At 38.2% G+C, this 11569-nt stretch overlaps 1 pseudogene; it reads right to left on the bottom strand.

The window, feature by feature from the left end:
• Positions 1–7280: 7280 nt before the first annotated feature.
• LOC122060856 lies at positions 7281–9244 on the bottom strand (annotated as a pseudogene).
• Between the last annotated feature and the right edge of the window lie 2325 nt (positions 9245–11569).

The following is an 11569-nucleotide window of genomic DNA, read 5'->3' as shown; positions in this document are numbered from 1 at the left end:
ATAGAGGGACCTATGGAGGCGAGAGACATGATTAGGGTGCAAAGCATCTTCAAAACCCTGGGGTTGAACCATGTAGACTTCCTCAGATAGAACAACATGTAGGAACACATTCTGAACATCAAGCTAACAAACATCCCATCCTTTAGATATGGCCAAGGAGAGGACCGTCCATGTGGTAGTAGGTTTGATGATAGGACTAAAGGTCTCATGATAGTCGATAGGACTAAAGGTCTCATGATAGTCAAGACCAGTTGTTGATGAAATCCTTTAAGTGACCAAACAGGCCTTATATCACTCAGGGGAGCCATCTGCCTTCCTTTTGATGCGGTACACCCACTTGCAGCCAACCAAATTCATAGTTTCCCTATAAGGCACAAGAGACCAAGTACCATTATGTAACAAAGCATTAAATTCATCAGATATAGCAGATCACCAACGAGGAACCTTGTGGTCCTGGGAGAAGCATATAGGTTCTGCTAGGTCAGCTGAGGTGGTGGTAGAGAGGGTCAGGGGATTGGCATAGAGATCATTTAGGGGGCACGGTGAGGTGGTAGAGGAGTCAAGGTTAGGGACAGCTACGGTTGGGTGAGGTGAGAAAGGAGGGGATAAGGGAGAGGGTGGTTTAGGTAGGGGTGGTTCTAGGGTGGCAGTTGGAGGGATGGGTGGGTTTGGGAGGGTAGGTGAAAGGGTAGGGTGAGGATAAGGGGGAGGTATGTTGGATGCAATGCCTCATAGGGGAGGGGAAGTGGGAGGGGGTTGGGTTGATGATGATGGTGGTGCAGTGTGAAAGGGGAAATTAGATTCGTCAAATATGACGTGGCAAAATATGTAAATACGACAGGTGATGAGATCCATACAACGATAACCATGATGGAAAGGTCTATACCCTAAGAAAACACATAAGGTAGAACAGGGTTCAGCCTTGTGATGATTGTAAGGATGGAGCCATGGATAGCAAAGGAATCCAAAGATTTTTAGAAAAGAGTAGTCCGAAGAATTGCCTGTAACTAACTGATGGGGGGATTTTTTACCTGTGACAGAGGAGGGTATACGGTTGATGAGAAAGACTACACTTTCAAAAGCATAATCCCAGTAAGCCTGGGGAACAACTGCATGGGATAGTAGGGTAATCCCAGTTTCAGTAATGTGCTTGTTACGGCGTTTAACTGTACTTTGTTGATCATGAGTATAAGGGCAAGATAACCTATGTTGGATGCCCAACTTGGCAAAGCAAGATGGGAGAGTCTAGAATTCCCCCCCCCCAAATAGTTTGAATGGCCTTGATAGAGTGAGAGAACTGACGTTCTACCAAGGCCTGAAAAGTACGAAAGGTAGAGTAAACATCAGACTTCAACTTTAAAGTTGTAAACCAAATATATTTAGTTTAGTCATCAACAAATATAACAAAATAACGTTAGAAACTGTGGGGTGAGGGCCCCATACATCACTAAAAAATAAATCCAAAGGAGAGGAACTACGAGAACTAGTTTTATACAGTGACAATCTACTAGCTTTGCCCATTTGGGAAGCAGAACATAAAGAATGAGACTTCAAGAGCTGATGACCAGATAACATAAGACGAAGTACACATTCATGAGTATGCCCTAAATGATGATGCCAGTGGGTGAAAGATGAGGCAGAGGCTACATTGGCAGAAGGTGACATTGGAACTAAATAGAGACCATTCTTACTATGTTCAGTGAAGAGGGTTTTCTTGGTCTTCAGATCCTTCATAGAGAAAAAAGAAGAGTGAAATTCAAAGTAAACATTATTGTCATGACAAAACTATTGAATAGATAACAAAGAACAAGTGAGAGTGGGAACATGTAAAACATTAGAAATAGAAAATGAACGAGAGGGAGAAGAGAAGGAAGCGGTGCCTATGTGAGATATAGGAAGGCCTTTACCATTACCAACCACGAGTTGGTTATTACCTGTGTATGGATCATAGGTGGAGGATTGGGTTAAGTCAGAGGTGGAATGATAGGTGGCTCTAGTATCTGGGATCCAAGAGGTGGTGAAGGATTATGGAGGTGTGGGGTGATGGGGTGGGGGCATGTGGTTAGGTAGTTGAGGGTTAGGGAAGGGTGTAGTATGATAAGCATTGGGTTAAGGTGGTGGCCGATTGTAGGGATGGGGAGGGGTAGGGAGAATGGCAGCTCTGGTAGTTCCCTCTGGGTGGTAGTAGCAAGTGTCTGTCTGATGATTAGTGCATCCATAGATTGTGCATGGATTGTGAGCAAATGCATTAGAGCTACCAAATCCACTAGCACGGCCACGACCATGTCCTTGGGAGGAGCCTGTACGACAACCACCAGTGGAAGGAGGGCCACAGCCTTGGTGAGTGACATCAGCTAATGCATCGATGGCAGGATCAACAAAGGGAAGGCATGAGTTGAGAAGGTTCTCGTGACTCATAAGAAGATCCATGTCAGTGTAGGAGATGGACTCCTTTTATGCCATCATAATGGAAGCAAGTGTTTGATATTCAATGCGTAGGGCCCAGAAGATGTGGATGTTAAAGTCTTCTTGTGGGAGGGGCTTCCTTACAGCTACTAGTTCATCAGAGAGATGCTTAACTCAATGGAGAAACTGAGTAATGGTCTCATCTAGTTTGTGAACCAGATTTTGAAGGGAGACGTTGAGAGATAGAATCCTGGTTGTAAACGAAGAACTGAATGCAGCATGGAGTGCATCCCAGATCTCTTGGCTACTAATCTGTCCGACTGCTAATGAAAAGGCCCCTTCAGAGAGAGAGGCGATGAGAGGACTGATAATAGAGGTGTCTTGTTGATGCCATGTCTTGGCTTTGATAGGTTCTTGAGGGCAACGATAGTCACCGGTGACATAGTCGAATAGGCGTTGGCCAGTAAGATAGGGTACGATCTGTGTGTGCCAATAAACATAGTTCTTAGATGTGAGCTTTAGAGATATCATATGATGAGCATCAAAGAGGGATGTGGGAGGTGGAGATGGTTCGGCCATGGTAGAAGAGGGAGGAGTTGGTTCGGTCATGAGGGATTGGAGTATAGAAGAGGTATTTGAGGGGTGCGGTTAAGAGCGGAAAGGGGAGAAACGTGGGTTGGGTTTTGGTCTTGCTATTTTTTTTTTTCTGAAAGGGAAGAGGGAGAGAACGTGGGCTGTGGGAAAGAGGAAGTGGGAGATGGAGAAAGGGACATTGGTCTCTTTTGTTTATTTATTTAATTTTTTTTTTGAAAGGGAAGAGAGAGAGGTCATGGGCTGTGGGAGATAGAGAGGAGTGCGTAGTGATAAGGGAGGTGCTCGGTGGAGCTTATGATGCTCTTGATACCTTGTTGAAGTATTATATTGGCATTACCTTTAATAAGTGTACAATGGTGCTCTTATATAGAGATTACAGTCATTGAGTTATAGACAAACTCTATGATCACAAGTGAGTTACAGACTCAAACTCTAATAGTGTGTATTAGTAACAGGGTAGAACTCTGTTAACATATGTGAGTAATGGACTAAAAGTCTATTATCACATGTGAGTGTCCTATTCCAACTCTGTTGTCTCATGAGGTAGTCTTGGACTACAAGTCATTCTCTAGAGTTTGTGCTCACTGAAAATACCTATAATATAGGAGAGGTTGTTGAGTGTGAGTATGACTCTAAAGGTTGAGTTTGAGTGGGACTCTAAGGGCCCGTTTGATAACATTTCAAAAAACGCGTTTCTACCGTTTCTGTGTCAAAAAACGACAGAAACAGAACAAAAAGCGTTTGATAAAACTGTTTCATTTCACGTGTTTTCAAAAATAGAAATTGAAATTTTTACCTATTTATGGTTCAAGAAACGACCTAGGCGAAACAAGTTCGCCGTTTCTAGAAACGACTTGTGGCCATTCTTTCGCTAGTTACTATCAACTTCCCGAAACATGACTTATCAGACACCTTCAATTCAGTTTCTGTTTCTAGAAACGGAAATTTATGTTTCTGCCGTTTCTTGAAACAGAAACAACAGAAACGTTATCAAACGAGCCCTAACTGTTCTGATAGTATGAGAACTTGATATACATAGATGGAATTCATCATATGGTTTCTCTTTCAATCATATGAGAACCATTCTGATACAAGGATCAAATCCCCACACTTTACATGCATGGTGTTTCTCCCCAAGCCCCCAAATAGTCCTACTAATAATACCTTCACGGTCAAACACAGATGAAATTATCGCTTCATAATCCGAGATTTTGAACTGCAAAATTCAGAAACTAAACCAAGTTCTATTCCAACATTCTAAAATTTATTTTGTTGTTCTAACCATGCAATCTCCTGCGGTTGAAGTTTTCGATTCTAAAAGTGGTCAAAATATGTAAATTGAACCACCATTATTGACCATTATTGAATGAAAAAGACAGAAATAGACCTACCTAGCTGGTGTTTTTGATTTCTGAATATTTCATGGTAACACACAGAGCAAACACAGAGAGAGAGAGAGAGAGAGAGAGAGAGAGAGAGAGAGAGAGAGAGAGAGAGAGAGAGAGAGAGAGAGAGAGAGAGAGAGATTTAATACATTATTACAAGAAAATCAGTACAGGTGGGAGTTGTAGAGGGGTCAATTAAGACTACAATTGTAGCCATTGAGTTGTGAATGTGATCTTGTCTCTATTATTAATATTTTTTTTTTTCTTTTTGGAAGGGGGAGGTTAGATTGATGGATTCGGTTTCTCTCCAATTAATTGGGTGTCCAATTATGATCAAAGGGTTAGGAGGATTTTGGACACACATGAATATATGGACATGTATCAAAATTATAGGTTCACCTAGTGTTTCCTCCCTTTTCCCTGCTGATGGCAATGCCGAAGATGGAGATGTGGCAAGCGAAAAAATATTTATTTTTTCCCTTGCTTGATCTCTGCCGGTAATGGTCTATTATTGTACTTGGTGATTTTCTCTTTTTCTTGAATAAAGCCTTCATTTAGCCGAAAAAAAAAAAAGAGAAAGGAAATGTATCAAAATTTGCCACATGCGAAAATTCATCTTATTTTTACTCCAATCCGACTTCTTGATTTGGTATCCTTTTTATTTTGTTTCTTCCCTATGGTTTCTTCCCCCATTGTTTTGCTCTATCTCATCTTTCGGTATATTGGTTTTGTTGGATATGTGTGTCCATCAATCCCTTTTTATTAATAAGATTGTTTAATTTTATTTGTGCATGTTTTTTATTTATTGGGCTTATAAGTTGTTCTATGGGTTTTCACCCAAAATTGTTCTCTGCTAGGGATAGGACTGGACATCCTGTTCACATGGTCGTTACATTGTATGTCACCAGAGATGTGATTCCAGTACATAAATGTAAGCACACATACTATGTGTGTATAGAAAAGAATCTAGTAAGAATCTTGCATGTATTACTGCCAGTTGTGTGAGAACGAGAGTCTTACCCGTCACTTGACCTTTGACCTGAGAGATCTTATTTGTTGCATTGTTGTATCACATGTTTTGGTAAAACAATGGTTGATGTCCAACAGACTATATATCGGTATACTGGACACATAGTCCCACATTGTTAATGAAAGTGCTCGTTAACATGGGATCCACTATCCTTAGTTAGGGAATATCAAGAAGAGAGAATGTTTGTACTTGATCAGACAAAAATCTAGTACTAGTGTCGTTTTTTATAAATTGTTTACAAAATAATTTTTAATATAAAAAATAATATTTTATTTATTAAATTTTATTTGAAATTTTTTTTTAGCGCCCGATCATGTTCATAGAATCTCTGAAACAGACATGTACAATGAGTTGGGGTTAGGCAGTATTAAATTACATGCCCTATAGCTCATTATGGGATATTGGAAAAGTGGAAGGTCTTATGTGCAAATTAAAGAGTTAATATTGCATAACAAGATTTGGGAATATTAAATTGTTAATTATCTTTTTATTTATGGTAGTGGATAAAATATAATTTGAATATATTTGTTATCCATAATAAGAAAGATAATAATCCCTTTTAGATTCTACCTCTTCCCACTTTAGAAGCAAAGTAGTTGTTCAATTTAGAAACTGTTTTCAACCACTAAGATTTGGCTTTCTTTATTTAAGAAACAAAGATTTGACTAAAAGATAAAACCCTGAAAGAGGTTTTATTATATAAGGGACAAGGGAGAAAGAGATTTAGTTTTTTTTTTTTTTCTTTAGAGCTTCGTCTCTTCTCTCCCTCCCTTCTCTCCTTTGTGAGTGAGTGTGTGTGAAGGAGAAAACATTAATGGTGGATTATTCTTTTCCAATTGAACGTAGATCATAATTTCAAAGTATTGAGATCGATCCCTACGGTTGCTCAAGTGTGGAAAAACTATTATCTAGAGGAGGAACTTCAATTGCGGTTCTAAGATAAACCATTTATTTCCCATGTGATTAATTTTTGTACAATGATTTCAAATGCAAGAGATCCCAATCTGATCTCTTCCGTTGTGCGATTGGGTTTCTGCCAACAGTTTTTCCCCTTGGCTTTTTGGTTTATCCTATTTTTTCTTTTTTAACTATTTTTACTCTTCTATTTGGGGTCCTCCATAGCCTCCTTTGGCTTGAAAGACGTTCTTTGTTCTTTCACTTTACCAAAAAAAATTTTACATTCACTCAAATAAAAAGAAAAAGAAAATTATTTGACCATTCAAAGTTATTTTTTATTTTCTAGCTGACAATATACCATTTAATGCATTTGCCAAAACTTACTCTACATTAAAAAGAATCTTTTTGGAAGAACTTTAAAAGAAATTTGAAGACAATACTGATCAATGTTACAAGCTTGTACGTGACTCTATATCTTAATGATCTAAAGATTACTAGCCCAAGAGGGTAACGTAGTTGGTGAGCAACGAACTTGGTATGAGTCTTAAACTCGGACGTCCTAAGTTCACACAATGGTGTTTAGTGCTATTCACAGTTTTCAGTGAAAGTTGAATGGTTCTCATTCAACCCTGGTATGACCTAGTCCATAGGGTTGTGGGGTCAGTATGGACCAGCGGGACTAGTCAGGCCAAAGGGCTGCATACCCGTCCTTAGCAAAAAAATAAATAAATAAACAAAAAATAAAAAATAAAATCTAAAGATTATTAAATTGACTGTCAAGATAACAATCAGATTAAATAATCTAAGGGTGGACTTCACAATCAAGACATAAATAGTAAATGCCACATGCTTAATTATGTGACTTAACAGTGGATCAATTGTGAATAGAAACTAAGAGAATCTAGGAAATAATAAAACGGTTCACATATTTATTTATATATTTTATATTAAAAACTTCACATGGATTGCTATAATAACTATAATTCATTGGAAACATCGACCTTCAGAGATCATAGATTATGCACCTAATGATGGCTGAGTAATTCCTAAGGACAAAAAAATCACAAAATTCTTTTGAAGGCACAGTAGTGTATCATCAATGGTTGTTCTTAGACCAAGCACTTCAGCTCTGGTGGAGGAACCTCTCCCTCCAAATATAGCATAACTTGTCGCATAGGTGGCCTTGCAGTTGGAATGGAGTGACAGCAAAGCAATCCAAGTTTTAACACCAACTCCATTTCCTCCATTTCATAATTCACCCCCAATTTAGGGTCCACAGTATCAAAAATCTTACCCCCTACTCCAATTTGAGACCGCCCAATCTACCAGCACCATACACTCTTCAGATGCTTCTGGCTCTATGGGCTTCCTACCACAAGCAACTTCGAGCAAAAAAGCCCCAAACGCAAACACATCCACACTAGGGTTTGCTTTGCCAGTTCTACAAAGTTCTGGTGCAAGATAACCAATTGTCCCCACTACATGGGTGGTTTGAGGATCAGTTCCATGATCATATACCCTTGCAAGCCCAAAATCTCCTAATCTTCCGTTTAGCTCATTGTCTAATAAGACATTACTGGACTTGAAGTCTCTATGAACCACAACTTGTTCCCATCCTTCATGCAAATACAACAATGCTGCTGCCACGCTTTTGATGATTCGAAATCTTTGACACCAACTCAGCATTGTTTTTGTTGTTGTTTGATCAAAAAGCAGTTTGTCAAGACTCCCATTGGGCATGAAATCATAGACCACAAGGAGTTCTTCCTTATGTCGACAATAGCCCAAGATTGTTACTATGCTCCTATGCCTCAATTTTCCGATGCTAATGATCTCAGCAATGAATTCTCTCTCCCCTTGTGTAGAATTGTGGGAGACTCGCTTCACTGCAATTTCTGTGTTGGATGTGGGTAATACACCTCTATAGACCCTACCAAAGCCACCAGTTCCAAGAAACTCTTTATCGTTGAACCCCTTGGTGGCAAAATAGAGATCTTTATATTTGAATCTGTAAGGTCCATAATTGAGTTCCCAATCTTCAAGCACTTCAGCAAACTTTCTCTTCCTTTCCACTATAAATTGGATGATGAAGATGGAGATTAACACTAAAGTAGCACCAATCACAGAAAATGCGACAATAAAAAGCCTATGTCTCATTTTATTTATTTTTTGAGGAAGTTTAGGAAGTTTGGAGAGAGTGAGATCTCTTGCTTTCCCATTCATTTGAAAACTCCATCCCAAAACATAATAGGATACTGGCAAGCCATGTGTAGCTGAGGAGAAGCCCACAAACATGGGATCCAAAATGATCTGAGAAAGATCAATTTTGAAGGACAAGAGTGGGATAGATGGTTTAGGGACTTTAATGGGAGCTAAAGTCACATTAAGTCGCTTCACTGCACCAGAATATTCCACCCAGAGTTGCAAGCGTTGTCCACTGAAGAGGCTTAGGTTTACTTGCCGATTCTCTTTATCACTAAAATAAGACGCTGTGGCAGATTTAACAGATTTCAAGTCATTGATATCGATACCAACATGGTTTCCATCGATGTCTTTGAACTCCATGTTTTGAAGGCTATCCAGCTCAATTGCGATGATATGGTTGGATTTATTGCCGATGTTGGTGGTGTTGAAGAGGCCACCTACTGTTTTTAATGCAGAGAACATAGCAAATATAAAAGTAGTGGAGAAGGAGAAAGGAGTACCAGTGGAGAAATTCATGAAATGAAATGGAAGAGGGTAGAAGGCATGACCCATCTGTTGCAAAGTGGTATTTGCTAACATTAGGAGGCCATTGTTGTAATCTGTGCTAAGCCGTTCAAGCTCATGTTAACTCCATGAAAACCATTGTAAGTGAAACCAAGGTTTCCTTCTTGTGATGCTACAAATCCCTTGGAGAGAAGAAAGAACAGCACCAGCTTGAAGAACATTTTCTTTTTCTTACTTTTTCGGGAGAATTATCAAACGCAGCCTTAGTATTTCACTATTAATTGGGAATGAAACTTTGTTACTGCACGCCTAGGTTGCAGTAAAAAAAAATCATGAAAGGTATATTTAAAAATATTATAACTTAAGAGGGTATTTATGAACCTAGTGGAAGATGAATTATTACATTTCTTTGGCCATCGGGAGTTGCAGCTACTAGAATGATTGAGTTTGGATCCTCTTTCCCAAACACGCACTTCCAGGTCCACCGTTCACCCCCACCTCCACTGTCCACGTCCACGGTCCACCGTCCACCTAGCCGTCTCATACACGACAAGGGTGTTGAAAAGGAACCGATGCTGATTTAAGTGATTTCTTACAAAATTAGAACCAGGTTGAATGAATGATGTTTGGCCTGTGACGATTACCTGTAGGAAAGAGGAAGCTTCTTGTCTTTGATGGCATGCTGATAGTGATTTGTGACTTAAGGTGACCTGATCTTTGTTTTATTCCTCGTAATACTTGTGAAGAATTCGATATTGGACAATGGTGTGTCAAGCGTTTGATTTTTAAATCACAACTTTTGGAATTAGACCATCTTGGATGATCAGAAGGATTTGGTTAAACTAGAAACCTATTAATGGTCCAAACGATTGACCTGAGACCAAGCCACAAAAACTACTTGGTGCAATTTTTATTTTTTTGGCTAAAATTATTAATTGAATTACGACAAACCAGCAGAGGATTCCTTGTGAATTGGGTAATTTAACAATGGTGGTCGATCCTTCCGATTATGTATCCTCAGTCAACAGATTATCTGCAAGTCGTAATGGTAGGTTCAGAATTTTTCTTTATTTTATTTTATTATTATTGTTTCCTCATCATTTAGGAATGATTTCGATTTACATGATATCATAATCAATCAATCAAAATTGATCAAATTATTGATCCGAATAATATTCAAATATTAAATCGGTTCTCTATATAACTTCTGCAACAGAGAAGAAGCTCTTGGCAAGATCAAAGAAAGATTATTATTATTATTATTATTATTTTATTTTTTAAAGGAGGGGATGTGTAGAGAAGGAAAAGCCATCACTAAAAAAAAAACACTAAACTTAAACATAGGGGAAATATTTGCTAAGTCTTAACTCTTAAAGTCTTTTTTCTTTTAATAAAATTAGTCTCAAGATTAATGCTACTGACCTGGTCATAGGTCTTTCCAGTTTCTACCAAATAAAAAATAAAGACCTGGTCATAGGCTTTGGCATCAATAACATTCCACATGCCCAAACCGAAAGGACCACTGAAACGAATTTCACACCTATGAAATAATCAATTGATTTAAGAGATAGTACGACTTCCCATCTTAATGGTTAGAGGTATTAAAGATCGTCACCAACTACAACTATTCTCCAACTATCCATCGAATGGTCGGAAGGATTTAGACACACATCTTCAAGTGTTGATTGTCCTCCCAATTATTGAATGAGTGGTCGAAGAGGGGTTAGATGTCCAAGTAGTTAGAAAGGATCCAGATCAATTTTTTTTTTTTTTGTTAAAAGGTCATTTGTATTAAAAGAAAAAAAAAATGAGAAAGAAATTACACATACACATGATAAACTAAAATCACAAAACATCGAGAGTAGCCTCTCCCACCGACAACATTGCCATCAGTAGGAAAAGCTAGCTTGCAAATAAAAAAATAAAACCCCCAAGCATTGGGGAATTATATTATTCTGAATCTTCGTCTGTTTTTTGGAAAAAGATCCTTAATTTCCAATTACAACTAAAATAATAGTATGGTCATCGATTTTTTTTGAACCGTTTCACTGACGTCTTAATTTTAGAAATTTGATAGTTCACGTGTTATTTTTTATTTTTATTTTTATTTTTATTTTTCACTTCCAATTAGAAACTGATTGAGAAAAGTTTTCCTTTCCATCATGGTGGAAGGAAAAGTGCACCCATTAAGGTTCATTATTATTCTTCCACTGCTGTATGAAGTCGATATTATCCCTCACTATTTCTATATGCGCATTGCAAGTTAACCACATTCCATTGGTAAAAGAATTTCTCCTTCACCACACATTAAAAAAGGAAAAAAAGATGATGGAATCATGCATTCTTTTTTATATTTAGCCAAAAAAAAAAAAAAAATCACCAAGATGAAAACACATAAAATGGTCCTAGTCTTCTAACCATTAATTAGTACACTTTTATGTACTATGAGCGAATATATATTAGGGAAATTACTATCAATTCCCTATACTCACCATATGTTTACTTGAAGTCCCTTACCTTGAACTTCTTTTCTCATTCACCTAGAAAA

Source organism: Macadamia integrifolia, chromosome 14, assembly GCF_013358625.1.
Source record: "Macadamia integrifolia cultivar HAES 741 chromosome 14, SCU_Mint_v3, whole genome shotgun sequence".
Taxonomy (NCBI): Eukaryota; Viridiplantae; Streptophyta; class Magnoliopsida; order Proteales; family Proteaceae; genus Macadamia; species Macadamia integrifolia.
The sequence above is the reverse complement of the archived record's forward strand: the minus strand, read 5'-3'. Positions and strand labels throughout refer to the sequence as shown.